Source organism: Erpetoichthys calabaricus, chromosome 3, assembly GCF_900747795.2.
Source record: "Erpetoichthys calabaricus chromosome 3, fErpCal1.3, whole genome shotgun sequence".
NCBI classification, from domain to species: Eukaryota; Metazoa; Chordata; class Cladistia; order Polypteriformes; family Polypteridae; genus Erpetoichthys; species Erpetoichthys calabaricus.
This window is the reverse complement of record NC_041396.2, coordinates 282,093,920-282,106,412: the sequence shown is the minus strand read 5'-3', so window position 1 is coordinate 282,106,412 and position 12,493 is coordinate 282,093,920. Positions and strand designations below refer to the sequence as shown.

General features: G+C 40.6%; 1 protein-coding gene across 2 annotated transcripts in view; it reads right to left on the bottom strand.

Moving 5' to 3' along the window:
- tmem256 (transmembrane protein 256) overlaps positions 1-12,493 on the bottom strand; it is a 67,342-nt gene that overhangs the window by 46,068 nt on the left and 8,781 nt on the right. The window lies entirely within an intron of this gene.

The following is a 12,493-nucleotide window of genomic DNA, read 5'->3' as shown; positions in this document are numbered from 1 at the left end:
GTTTAGGATCATTGTCATGTTGGAAAATGTAAGTGTGTCCCATGCGCAGCTTTCAGGCTGATGAATGCTAAGTCGTCCTCCAATATTTTTCACAAAGTTACTTGCGTCACTGTAGTTCACACAGCTCAAGAACATCAGAGATCCACCTCCATGTTTCATAGTAGGCATGGTGTACTTTTTATCATTGGCCTTGAGTGGTTTTGTGCCATTGGCGCAGTAAAGGTTTTTTTTCTTGCAACTCTTGCAACTCGTCCGTGCAGCCTATTTTTGTTCAAATACCTCCTTATTGTGCATCTTGAAAGAGCAACACCACTTACTTGCAGAGAAACCTGTACAGGTGCTGGTCATAAAATTAGAATATCATGACAAAGTTGATTTATTTCAGTAATTCCATTCAAAAAGTGAAACTTCTATATTAGATTCATTCATTTCACACAGACTTATGTATTTCAAATGTTTATTTCTTTTAATGTTGATGATTATAACTGACAACTAATGAAAGTCCCAAATTCAGTATCTCGGAAAATTAGAATATCAATTAAGACCAATGCAAAAAAAGAATTTTTAGAAATGTTGGCCAACTGAAAGGTATGAATATGAAAAGTATGAGCATGTACAGCACTCAATATTTAGTTGGGGCTCCACTGGCCTGGATTACTGCAGTAATGCGGCGTGGCATGGAGTCAATCATTCTGTGGCACTGCTCAGGTGTTATGAGAGTCCATGTTGCTCTGATAGTGGCCTTCAGCTCTTCTGAATTGTTGGGTCTGGCGTATTGCATCTTCCTCTTCACAATACCCCATAGATTTTCTATGGGGTTAAGGTCAGGCGAGTTTGCTGGCCAATCAAGAACAGGGATACCATGGTCCTTAAACCAGGTACTGGTAGCTTTGGCACTGTGTGCAGGTGCCAGGTCCTGTTGGAAAATGAAATCTGCATCTCCATAAAGTTTGTCAGCAGCAGGAAGCATGAAGTGCTCTAAAACTTCCTGGTAAACGGCTGCGTTGACCTTAGACCTCAGAAAACACAATGGACCAACACCAGCAGATGACATGGCACCCCAAACCATCACTGACTGTGGAAACTTTACACTGGACCTCACGCAACATGGATTCTGTGCCTCTCCTCTCTTCCTCCAGACTCTGGGACCTTGATTTCCAAAAGAAAAGCAAAATTTACTTTCATCAGAGAACATAACTTTGGACCACTCAGCAGCAGTCCAAAGGCGAGACGCTTCTGATGCTGTCTCTTGTTCAAGAGTGGCTTGACACAAGGAATGTGACAGCTGAAACCCATGTCTTGCATACGTCTGTGCGTGGTGGTTCTTGAAGCACTCACTCCAGCTGCAGTCCTGAAGGGTGCTTGTATACTTTTTTCTACCACATCTTGTCCTTCTCTTCGCCTCTCTATTAATGTGCTTGGACACAGAGTTCTGTGAACAGCCAGCCTCTTTAGCAATGACCTTTTGTGTCTTGCCCTCCTTGTGCAAGGTGTCAATGGTCGTCTTTTGGACAACTGTCAAGTCAGCAGTCTTCCCCATGATTGTGTAGCCTACACAACTAGACTGAGAGACCATTTAAAGGCTTTTGCAGGTGTTTTGAGTTAATTAGCTGATTAGAGTGTGGCACCAGGTATCTTCAATATTGAACCTTTTCACAATATTCTAATTTTCCGAGATACTGAATTTGGGACTTTCATTAGTTGTCAGTTATAATCATCAACATTATAAGAAATAAACATTTGAAATACATCAGTCTGTGTGTAATGAATGAATCTAATATACAAGTTTCACTTTTTGAATGGAATTACTGAAATAAATCAACTTTGTCATGATATTCTAATTTTATGACCAGCACCTGTATTTCAGCTGAAGTGGCTTATGGGTATTTCTGGGCATCTCAACAAATGATCCTAGCAATTGTGGCTGAAATCCTGGTTGGTCTACCAGAACCTCTAACTTTCCACTCTTTTTTTTAATCAGAGTTTAAACACTACTAACAGGCATTTTCCGATCTCTAGATATCTTTTAATATTCTTTTCCTGATTTATACAATTCAACAACCTTTTTTTGCAGATCCTTTGCTAGATGCCAAGCCATGAGAAAAGCAAAAGAAATGTCAAAATCAGTGCAGCTCAACATGGATTTAAATTTACTATTTATACACAGACACTAATTATAATCAAAGAAGTTTCATGTGTGGGCACTGTCCCTTAATTTCTCTTAATTTAAACCTGTGTATGTCTTCATGTGTGCGTACATTATCAACCCCAAAATTCAAGGGTATGTAAAACTTCTGATCAGGCCCATTTGGGTGATTTCAGTTATCATTATGATTTTAATATAGGGCATGCACAATTATGTGATAATAAATTGCTTCACCAGAGCACACTCCCTAATTAGAAAGAAAGCTTTCTACATGACTGCTTATATTTTCCAAACTATGGCCAATATTTCACAACTTCACATCTAAACTTATGAACACAATTGTATATATTGTACCTGGTGTCACCACTGGTTAGTTGTCCAAAAAGGTTATGAGTATTGCTGATGTGCAGTTAAGTAGTTGTTATTCCTCCCACAAAGCGCCACCACCAGCACACTCTTACATTCTTAACCGTGAGCTGCCTTTCTGTTAATACAGGCAGTCCCTGGGTTACGTACGAGATAGGGACTGTAGGTTTGTACTTAAGTTGAATTTGTATGTAAGTCGGAACAGGTACATTATTTTAATAAATGCTATTGTTGACCGACTGTAACCAAGTGCTCTGCCAATGAATGATGGAGTTTCACCTCTCTCTGACCTTTTTATTATTTCTACTTTATTTTCAATGGTGATGGTTTTTCTCTTCTTTACTGTATCACCAGCACTTGCATCAGATTTGTGTTTCAGAGACATTCTTGAAGGGTGAAGACAAAAGGTTAAGATGAGCTCTTCTGCACAGCACTGTACATGTTACCACAGCAGGAAGGCACCCATCAACACGTCTGATGTACTGACAAGAGACAACTTCCACTGCAGTATGCTCTCTGCAGCGTCCGCCTACCGAGAATGAACACGGTGCGAACAAAGGCGGGTAGTGAATCACCCAACCCCAATTCAACAGGCAGCCATCCGAGGCACACTACAATGCTACCCCCGCCGCCCCATTCAGCCACAACCTGGTCACCGCTTGCAGCATTACCAGCCGTGTGTGCTGGGCGGGCAGTGAAACGCCCCCCTCCGCTCCATCCAAACTGCGTCCAGTCAGGAGCAGTAGCTGTGGCGGCGTAGTGGGCAGGCAGCAAACCATCATCCTGCACACAAGCGATAGCTGTGGCCCCAGTGACTATGGACCACGGGTCACCGCTTGCCTCTGGGAGCCGCCTGAGGAACACTACACTGTGCGAGCAGCGAAATCGCCCCCCTCCAGCCACCGCTTGCAGCATCCCCAGGCCAAAGATGACGGAGCGGCAGTTACTGAGGCGCGTGCATTGTAGCTGTGTACTAGTTCGTAGGTCGGATGTCCGTAACCTGGGGACTACCTGTACTAGAATCCCTGAAGCCTACGAAAAAAGTCATAATGCAGGGCCACCTTAAATTTCTTTGAACCTCTTCATCAGTGTCTTTGTTTTGTAAATGTGTCAATCAGTGCAAGCAGCCACCTATCCCATCACCCACCAACACAGCTGAAGTGAGACGCAAAATTCTCAGAGCTCAAGTCTGTTTATCTGGACGTGAGGTGTCTGGAATTATATAGGGTAAATAATATATTGCTATTTGGAATACATACATGTTATGGGTGTTCTGGGTCTACAATGATCTGGGTAAATGTAGGATGACAGGAAACGCAAGGCAAGAAATGGTAAACACAAACCAGGGATTCTAGTGTTAATGGACCCAGCATGTGACAGCGGAGACTCGAAGATTGGTTTGCAATGACCTGAATACTTTGTGACCAACATATGGTGAATATGACAGTGCCAAATGGAGCTGCAAGTCGGCACATAACTAAGTATGTGTGTGCATTTATTTTATTTATATATAAGAAAAATATTTAAACTGACTGTTACACTTTATTAATATTTTTTGTGTGAACAAAGGTGGACTTTATAAGTTATATCTATAGAGTAAGAATCAGACAGCTCCAATGGGATTATTCTCATAGTGTGAATCTTCAAAAATAGGACAGTCGGACGCTCAATTACGGAAGACTCTAAATATGATTGATTTGCCTTAATATTTTTATTTGAACATGAAGAATTATGCCCAGTGGGGCCTGGGGGCCTTTTTGGCCTTGGAACCCCTGTCAGTTTTTTTTTTTTCCCCAGCATTATTAATTTTGGTATGCTATTTATTAATTCCTATTCTTATATATTTTTATGGGCGGCACGGTGGCGCAGTGGGTAGCGCTGCTGCCTCGCAGTTGGGTGATCTGGGGACCCGGGTTCACTTCCCGGGTCCTCCCTGCGTGGAGTTTGCATGTTCTCCCCGTGTCTGCGTGGGTTTCCTCCGGGCACTCCGGTTTCCTCCCACAGTCCAAAGACATGCAGTTAGGTGGATTGGCGATTCTAAATTGGCCCTAGTGTGTGCTTGGTGTGTGGGTGTGTTTGTGTGTGTCCTGCGGTGGGTTGGCACCCTGCCCGGGATTGGTTCCCTGCCTTGTGCCCTGTGTTGGCTGGGATTGGCTCCAGCAGACCCCCGTGACCCTGTGTTCGGATTCAGCGGGTTGGAAAATGGATGGATGGATGGATATATTTTTATTTTCTTGATTTTTCTTTGATATCTTGTAAACAAATTTGAACTACATTCTTTGCATGAAAATGTGCTATAGAAATAAATGTTACTGCTGTTGGATATTAAAGTTTTACTTTGATTACTAAAGGAGATCCTCAGTTCTCGCTTCTGTCAGTAGGAGGAAACGCTGGAGGATAAATGTTGTTGCCACTCTTCCCTGTTAACACTTGTTAAAATTCACATTGAACCTTGCACTTCTTTCTCTTATTGTATGTATAGTTCAATTGATACAATTGATCACTATTTTTATTACATTTGGATTTATTTTTAAGGACTTTGCCTTGATTGAGTTCGCAGCCACAGGGACAACTAATTTGAATCTTTTGTGGGTTCATTGGACGAAACTTTCTTTTGATTGCCCACTCCTGCCAGATGTCTGATTTGTGAACATTTTTCTTTGCATTATGGTGATCTAGAATCTGGGAATGTTTTGCCTTCTTAACTCTTTTAAGGCTAATTTTTTTTTTGTTTCTTTTCTCCCAGGGCTGAATATTTTTCAAAAACTAACTTTTTTTAAAAAAAGAACACAAAGCAATTGTTTAACATATCAAATCAGAAAAAATATTTACTTTTGACAAATGTTACTGTCTTGCATGTGTTATGAGCCTACATACTATGTGATTTCACATACAGTACATATCACATACATGTTACACAGCAAAGTCCAGCAAAGTATGATATCGCTCAAAGCAGCCAATTGCTTGCATTGCACTGGTGCCTCCTTTTCAACTGTCTGTTACTGCACTTTCTCACATATATTGTTAGTGTGTACTGTAGAGAGACAAGTCACCCGTTTGACATCATTCCATGCCAATGCCACCAAGTTTTCACCTACATGAAAACGAGATTGTCACCCCTTTTCCTCTTCAGCCTGTCTGGCTTCAACTGTGAAGGCATGTGTCTCCTGTTCACCCTCACTCTGCCACAAGCTTTAATTCCCCTGTTCTGTAGCTCCATGAACAATTCTCGGCATGTATAAAAATTGTCCATGTATACAACATGACTCAAATGTTCATAGCCCTGAAGCAGCTCCAGCACAACCTGACTTGTCAAGGGACAGTTCACTCTTTGAAAGAAATACTTTCCAATATATGTAATTACTTTCAGGCAGAAACCAGTGTTTGCTTCTGCCAGTACAAAATTTTTTATGCCATACTTTGTGGGCTTGTCTGGCATATATTGTCAGAAAAAAAGGTGTCCCTTTTATTTTATCATAGATTCATGCACAGACAAATCACGGCCAGGCTGATAAAACTGTTTATATGTTGGTTCCGCAATGTCAAGCAGGGGCTGAACTTTATACTTTCAAAGAATTGCTCTGCATACCTGTTTGTCTCGTCTAACAGTAGCTGAAAAGCAGTATCAGGAGAGAGCAGCCTGAAGTAGTCCAGCGGCCGGTAATCTGTCGTGTCCAACAGCAAGCCATGCTGTCTTGTGAAGTACGGTAGCCAGTTTGGCTCCCACGGATCAATGTCTGGGTATTCCTCCCACACGAACCTTGCCGTAGGTGCATCGGCTGCGCTAAGCTGGCAGCCAATCAGCTGAGGCAGTATCGGCAGGTGTCCAATCAGCTGATGCCAGTTCCTTACTCTCTTGCTCGATCTCCTGATCACTGTCAACAAAATCAGATTCTGAAAAATCAGAGTCCGACTCAGTGATAATCCACAAAACATCGTCTGTCGAGTATTTTCTTTTCTGCACTCGCTTCACTCCCTCGTGAGATGTCGATGCCATCTTGCCTTTGTTTACATTTGTTTACATTTCGTAACTCACGCATACGCAAGGATTAGATGCCGAGTCAATGAGTCTAACATTCCTCCGAGCAGAGAGGGAATGCCTGTGACGTAACAGTGAGTTTTGTCGCTATTAACAGCTGATTGTCACCCTCTACCCCGGATGTCGACATGCGCCCTCAACCCCTCCTGTCGACACCCACCCTAAAAGAGTTAATTAAAATGGTCACACTAGATTGCTCTCGATGCCATCTATATGTGCTTCAACTGGAGAAATGTTCTGATGTTCTCACACAGCAAGCTTGCGGTAGTAAGGCGATCACAGCTGCAATATCCACGGGTTATAATTATATGGTTATATGCTGGAACCTCTGAATTCTTGTAATTATCTTCATGTGCATTTTATAATATCTCCTACTTTAAAGGATCATTCTTTCAGTGGCATCAGTCAATTCTTCTAATGAATTTTTGCTACACTGCTATAGTCACTAATTTGCACCACACCACCCCACCCATCTCACCTTCTCTGCTGTGTTGTGCTGCTTAAGTGTACCCTACCACTGTCAGATTAGTATTGACTTTGTACTATGCGGAACTACTCTTGTGATAAACTCCTGCATATTAAACAATTGTCCAGAGCAAATGGTCAGACTAAGATGTCCTAAAAGGCAATGGTATTTTGCAGTGCCGAATTATTTACATTGCGGATCAGGTCACCGACATGGCCGGGTTGCAAATGGAAAGTTTACCAGCAGTTTTTGTTCAGGAATATGCCACCCTACTCATGGCTTTGGAAATAAGAGTGCCAGTGTGCCAAATTCACAATATGCTAGAATAAACTCTGGTTATGGATCTGTGCACAACGAACCTTCATTAGCTAATACTGAATTATTTAACACAATATCTCTTAATGGCAAAGCACTGATGCTACCAAAATTCATTACATACTGTAACCTTGATATGTTATGCTTAACAGAAGCTTGGCAAAAACCAAACAACTTTATGTCTCTCAGGGAGGCAACACCATCCGGATACGTTTTACTTCACAAAGGCTTGCAGCTCAAGACAAGGCGTACGGGTCGCAGTAATTGTTAGATCCGAGTTAAACGTCAAAGGAATCCCAATTGACAGCCTATTGTCTTTCAAGTGTCTAGCTCTATAGTTTCCCTAAAAGTCTGAAAAATTTTGTTCCCCATGAACATACTACTGTTCCTAAACACATGGAAGGAACCTTGTAAGTATTAATCACCACACCAATTGCTCATCGATAACCACCTTTGTTTTGCAAACGTATCAATTAGCAGCACTCAAGCTACACTCACCCACCTCCCATTCAGCCCACATATTGCCTTTCCTGACACTAACCCTCTCTATTTATCACCCCCCGCCAGAATTTTCACTTTCATCTTAAGTCCACGTTGAAGGTTTTATCTAGCAATGAGTTATATAGGTAATGATATATCGTTATTTGAAATACATACACGTCACATGTACTCCGTGTCTACGACGATCTGTATAAATGTACAACGAAATAAGAAATATTAGGTCTTGTATACACAAATCAAATGTATGTGTTTATTATATCAAATATAAAAGCTTGAATGTGAGGTTTTACTTTTGTGACAATCACGCTCATGTGATGTCAAGGTAATTACAACAGCACACAGACATAATGTGTCATTTAGCATTGATTTTTACAACTAACAAATTTACACAGGCTGTTACTCAAATGAAATGTATTTATTATATCAAATATAACTGCTTGACTGTGAAAAACATCTTTATTTGAAAACGATATTTGGACTTCACAGTCTGTATGCTTTCCCAGCAAAATATCAAATCTGTCTCTTGTCTTTCCCGCTTGCTCTCTCATGCATGCACACACATACAGTACATTCATGCATGTAAACATCTTTATATATAGTCTGGTGTTTGGGGTAACGACATTTTGACAGTGGAACTAGTGTTAAACTAATAACAAAACCTGGTCCTATCTCACTTATTGTTCATGATCATCCCACAAAATACAATGGCCATTTCTTATCTGATCTGACTGAATTATTAACCCACTTAAGTTTCCTTTCATATGCAGTCATTCTTCTTGGCAAGTTCAACATCCATATAGACATTCCTACAACTAAACTGAGTAAGAGCCAATCTTAATTAATGTTAAATTCACATACAATCAGTCAGTCATTGTCCAACCCGCTATATCCTAACACAGGGTCACGGGGGTCTGCTGGAGCCAATCTCTGCCAGCACAGGGCATAAGGCAGGAACAAACCTGGGCAGAGCGCCAGCCCACCGCAAAATTCACATACATATTTGCTTAATTTCAACAGAATGTTAGTTTCACATACTGGTAATTACTTACATTATGGCATAATCTTTTACCCCCTATAACTTCATATGAAATGGAACTTTCTTAGCTATTCCTATAAAAACAAAGCATTAATGAAGCCAGTTTGGAAATAGTCTCACTAAAAGCATGAACAGTTACATTAGTTAACAAATTGAGCATTACCATATTATTGTATGCCCATTCTGATTGTCTCCTGATCTTTCTACAGCCTTTAAAGAACATATGAACATTTGAAAGTATAACTATGACAGAGAGTGAGAGAGAAATTAAACAAGCTTTAACAGAACTTTCTTTAAACATGAACTTTGCTATTCTTTGTAATATTTTTTTCTCTATTTTTGTGTGAACTGTTTGCTTTGAGTTTATTAAAACTTTTAAAACAGACATTTAGAATGTAGAATTATTTGAACATGTGTTGCATTATTGCCTGAATTATTCTATGAAGTAAGCTAAAGCTGGAGAACCTTAGAAATTTTGGTCAAACGCAGCTAAACTGAGAAATTAATTCCTGTCCCTTCTGAACTGCTCTGACTTGGTGCAACATGTTGACTTTCCCATCCACTCTGATAGTCATATAATAGGCATGATCTGCACATCTGGCTTATCTGTCTGCAACACTTGCAGCAGTGTTTTTAACCTCTCTGACCATAAAGCAGTACTTTTCACTGTCTAATTGCCTCTCCCTCCTCCTCCTCCTGTAAACGTCAAATTTCTTTCAGAAACCTTAAAAATATCTGTCCCTTTATCCTTGTTGGATGCATTTCTGATTTTTTTCCTCTCTTCCCTTATTCCATTAGATAGTCTTGGTGACTACTATAACTCTGCCCTTCATTCAGCACTAGATATAATATCTCCTTTAAAACAGAAGGCGATTTCCTTTAACCATTCAGCTCCACGGTAAACTCAGAATTACGGGCTAGGAAAGTAGCTGGCTGGTACCTTGAGAGAATGTCATGTAAGACAGGCCCCTCACTGTGTATGTCCAAGCTTTCTCTCACCATCAAAAGGCTGACAAAGGATTCACTAAGTGTAGCCAAGAACATGCAGTATGGCAGAATAATACATGATAACCCAAGGGCTCTGTTCTCTGTAGTTAATAAAATACTTCAACCTGCATCTGGCCCAAGTACCTCCTCTACTCAAGTCTGAAAAATTCCTCCACTTTTTCTATAATAACATTAAAAATTTAAATAATTCAACTAACATAAATCCATCATCCATTTATACTGTTCCCTGTCCTCGAACTCCATCCAGCTTGTTTTCTAAAATTTCACCAGTCGAGTCAGCATTTGTTAATGACCTGCTTTGTAAGATGAGGCAGACTACTTGTATATTGGACACCCATCTCCACCAAACTTCTTAAATCTTGCCTTCATGCCATAATCTAGACTTTTACGACAATAATAAACACCTTTAACAATTTTAACCTAACAACTTTTAAAAATAAATCCCTTGACACTGACTTTGTGCCTGCAACTTTTAAAATGGCTTCAGTAATCCCATAGTTAAAAAAAGTCTGGTCTTCATGCTGACAATCTAAATAATTATTGGCCTACTTCTCATTTACCTTTCCTGTCAAATGTTCTTGAAGGTGTCGTAGCCTACAAACTAAACAATTACTTAACTCCTAATAAATTGATGGAACCCTTTCGGTCTGGTTTCAGAGTGCAGTACAGTTGTGAAATGTGTCTGCTTTGGGCAACTAATGATTTGCTTATGGCAGCAGACTTTGGACAAACCAGCATATTAATTCTGATAGACCTCCATGCAGCACTTGAAACTGTCAGACATGACATTCTACTGTTCAGAATTGAAAACATTCTGGGTATTTCTGGCACTGCACTCCAGTAGTTTAAGTTCTATCTGACTGTTAGGCAAGAGTTTGTTAGTCTTGGCAACAGCAGATCCAGCTCAAGGGCAGCCATACAAGGAGTTCCTCAGGGCTCTGTCCTCGGCCCTTCACTCTTCTGTATCTATATGCTTCCCCTTGGATAAATTATTTGTAGCTCTGGACTGGGTTATCATTTTTATGTAGATGATACCCAACTCTGTTTCAACGTTAAAAGTGAAACTTCTTCAGAGCTTGTTCAGCATACAACTTACCTCAGTGAAATTAAAACTAGGATGGAGCAGAACTCTTTTAAAATTAAATTGTAACACAACCAAAGTCATGCTAATTGGCAGTAAAGCTCAGCTTAAGAAAATTAGCTCTTTTTCAAAAATTCTTGATGATGATCTCTTCACACATTCTTTTTCTGCAAGGAATCTTGATGTCATTTTTGATTCCTCCCTTTCTTATTCCACTCACATAAACCACATTAAGAAGCCCTCAGTAATATCTACGGTGTTCACTCATTCCTCTCCTTTTCTAATGCTGAGAAACTTGAACATACTTTTATTACATCCCGCACAGTAACTCCCCACTGCCAGTTGCCCCTTCAAATCTTATATCACAGCTCCAGTTGATTCAAAACTCTTCTGCAAGAGTCCTTACATGGACCAGCAACAGCGAGCACACAATACCCATCCTGTTTTGCCTTCACTGGCTCCCTGTGTCATACAGGATTAAATATAAAATTCTATTAATAAACTTTCAAAGTTTTAAATGACCTTGCACCAGACTACATCAGTGCCGTTCTCCATTGTTGTCCTCCTGTTTGCCCACTAAGGTCTTCTGATTAAGGCAATCTTGTTGTGCCTTACACTAACCTGCACTCTATGGGTGGCAGGGCCTTCAGCTGTATGGCACCCAGACTTTGAAATGACCTCCTTAAATTAATTAGATCAGCTGATTCAATTCATTCTTTTAAAAAACAACTTAAAGCTCATTTGGTTGTGATTGCCCAGAAGGAAGGAAGGACAGGCATCCTGGTTGGGATAACAGAACGTTTCATACCTGGACAGAAGGCCATAATATAAGGATGGAGAGAACGGGCTCACAAGGAGCAGGTCATTCCCCCACAAGGCAGGTGGCCATGTTCCTCGGAGCTAAACCTGATTAGGACACTCCTGCAGGATTGCATTATTAAATGGAATCCGGAAATGCAACTCTGTCAGGTTCTTTGGGTACCAAAAGGGGACATTGCCGGGGGAGGACTGCCCTGGTTTTCGCACAATCGAGAACTGCTCAGGACAACTTAGAGAGGAGATCGGAAGGAGTTCCTGGATCGACTTTAGAAGGGAGACCACTGCCTCATTTGGACTGTGTCAGAGTCCAGAGTCAGTGAGCTACGCTCTTGGAGGAGGAAGGAGAACTGTGCTTGATGTGTTTACTGATTCTTATTCTTGTAGAGAAGGTGTTGTGGCTCAATAAAAAGCATTTATTTAAGCATAGTGTTTTGGGGCTTTATTGTGTCTGAGTTTTGGGAGGCTGCAGCACCCCCTACTGGTCACACTGTTCAGAAGGCTTTTAACTTAACCTGACATTCTGCCCCTTCTTTCAGTTTACCTCTGTCTAGATGCATAGAATAATGTGTGTGTATGTTATATCACAAATTATGTTATTTGTTCAGGCCATTCCTCTAATATTGAATTAGGTGTTTTACTCTGCTTTATTATATTTAATTCTATGTAATGCTTTGTATATCCTGTATTTATCCACTTTAGTGTTTTATGGAGAAAAT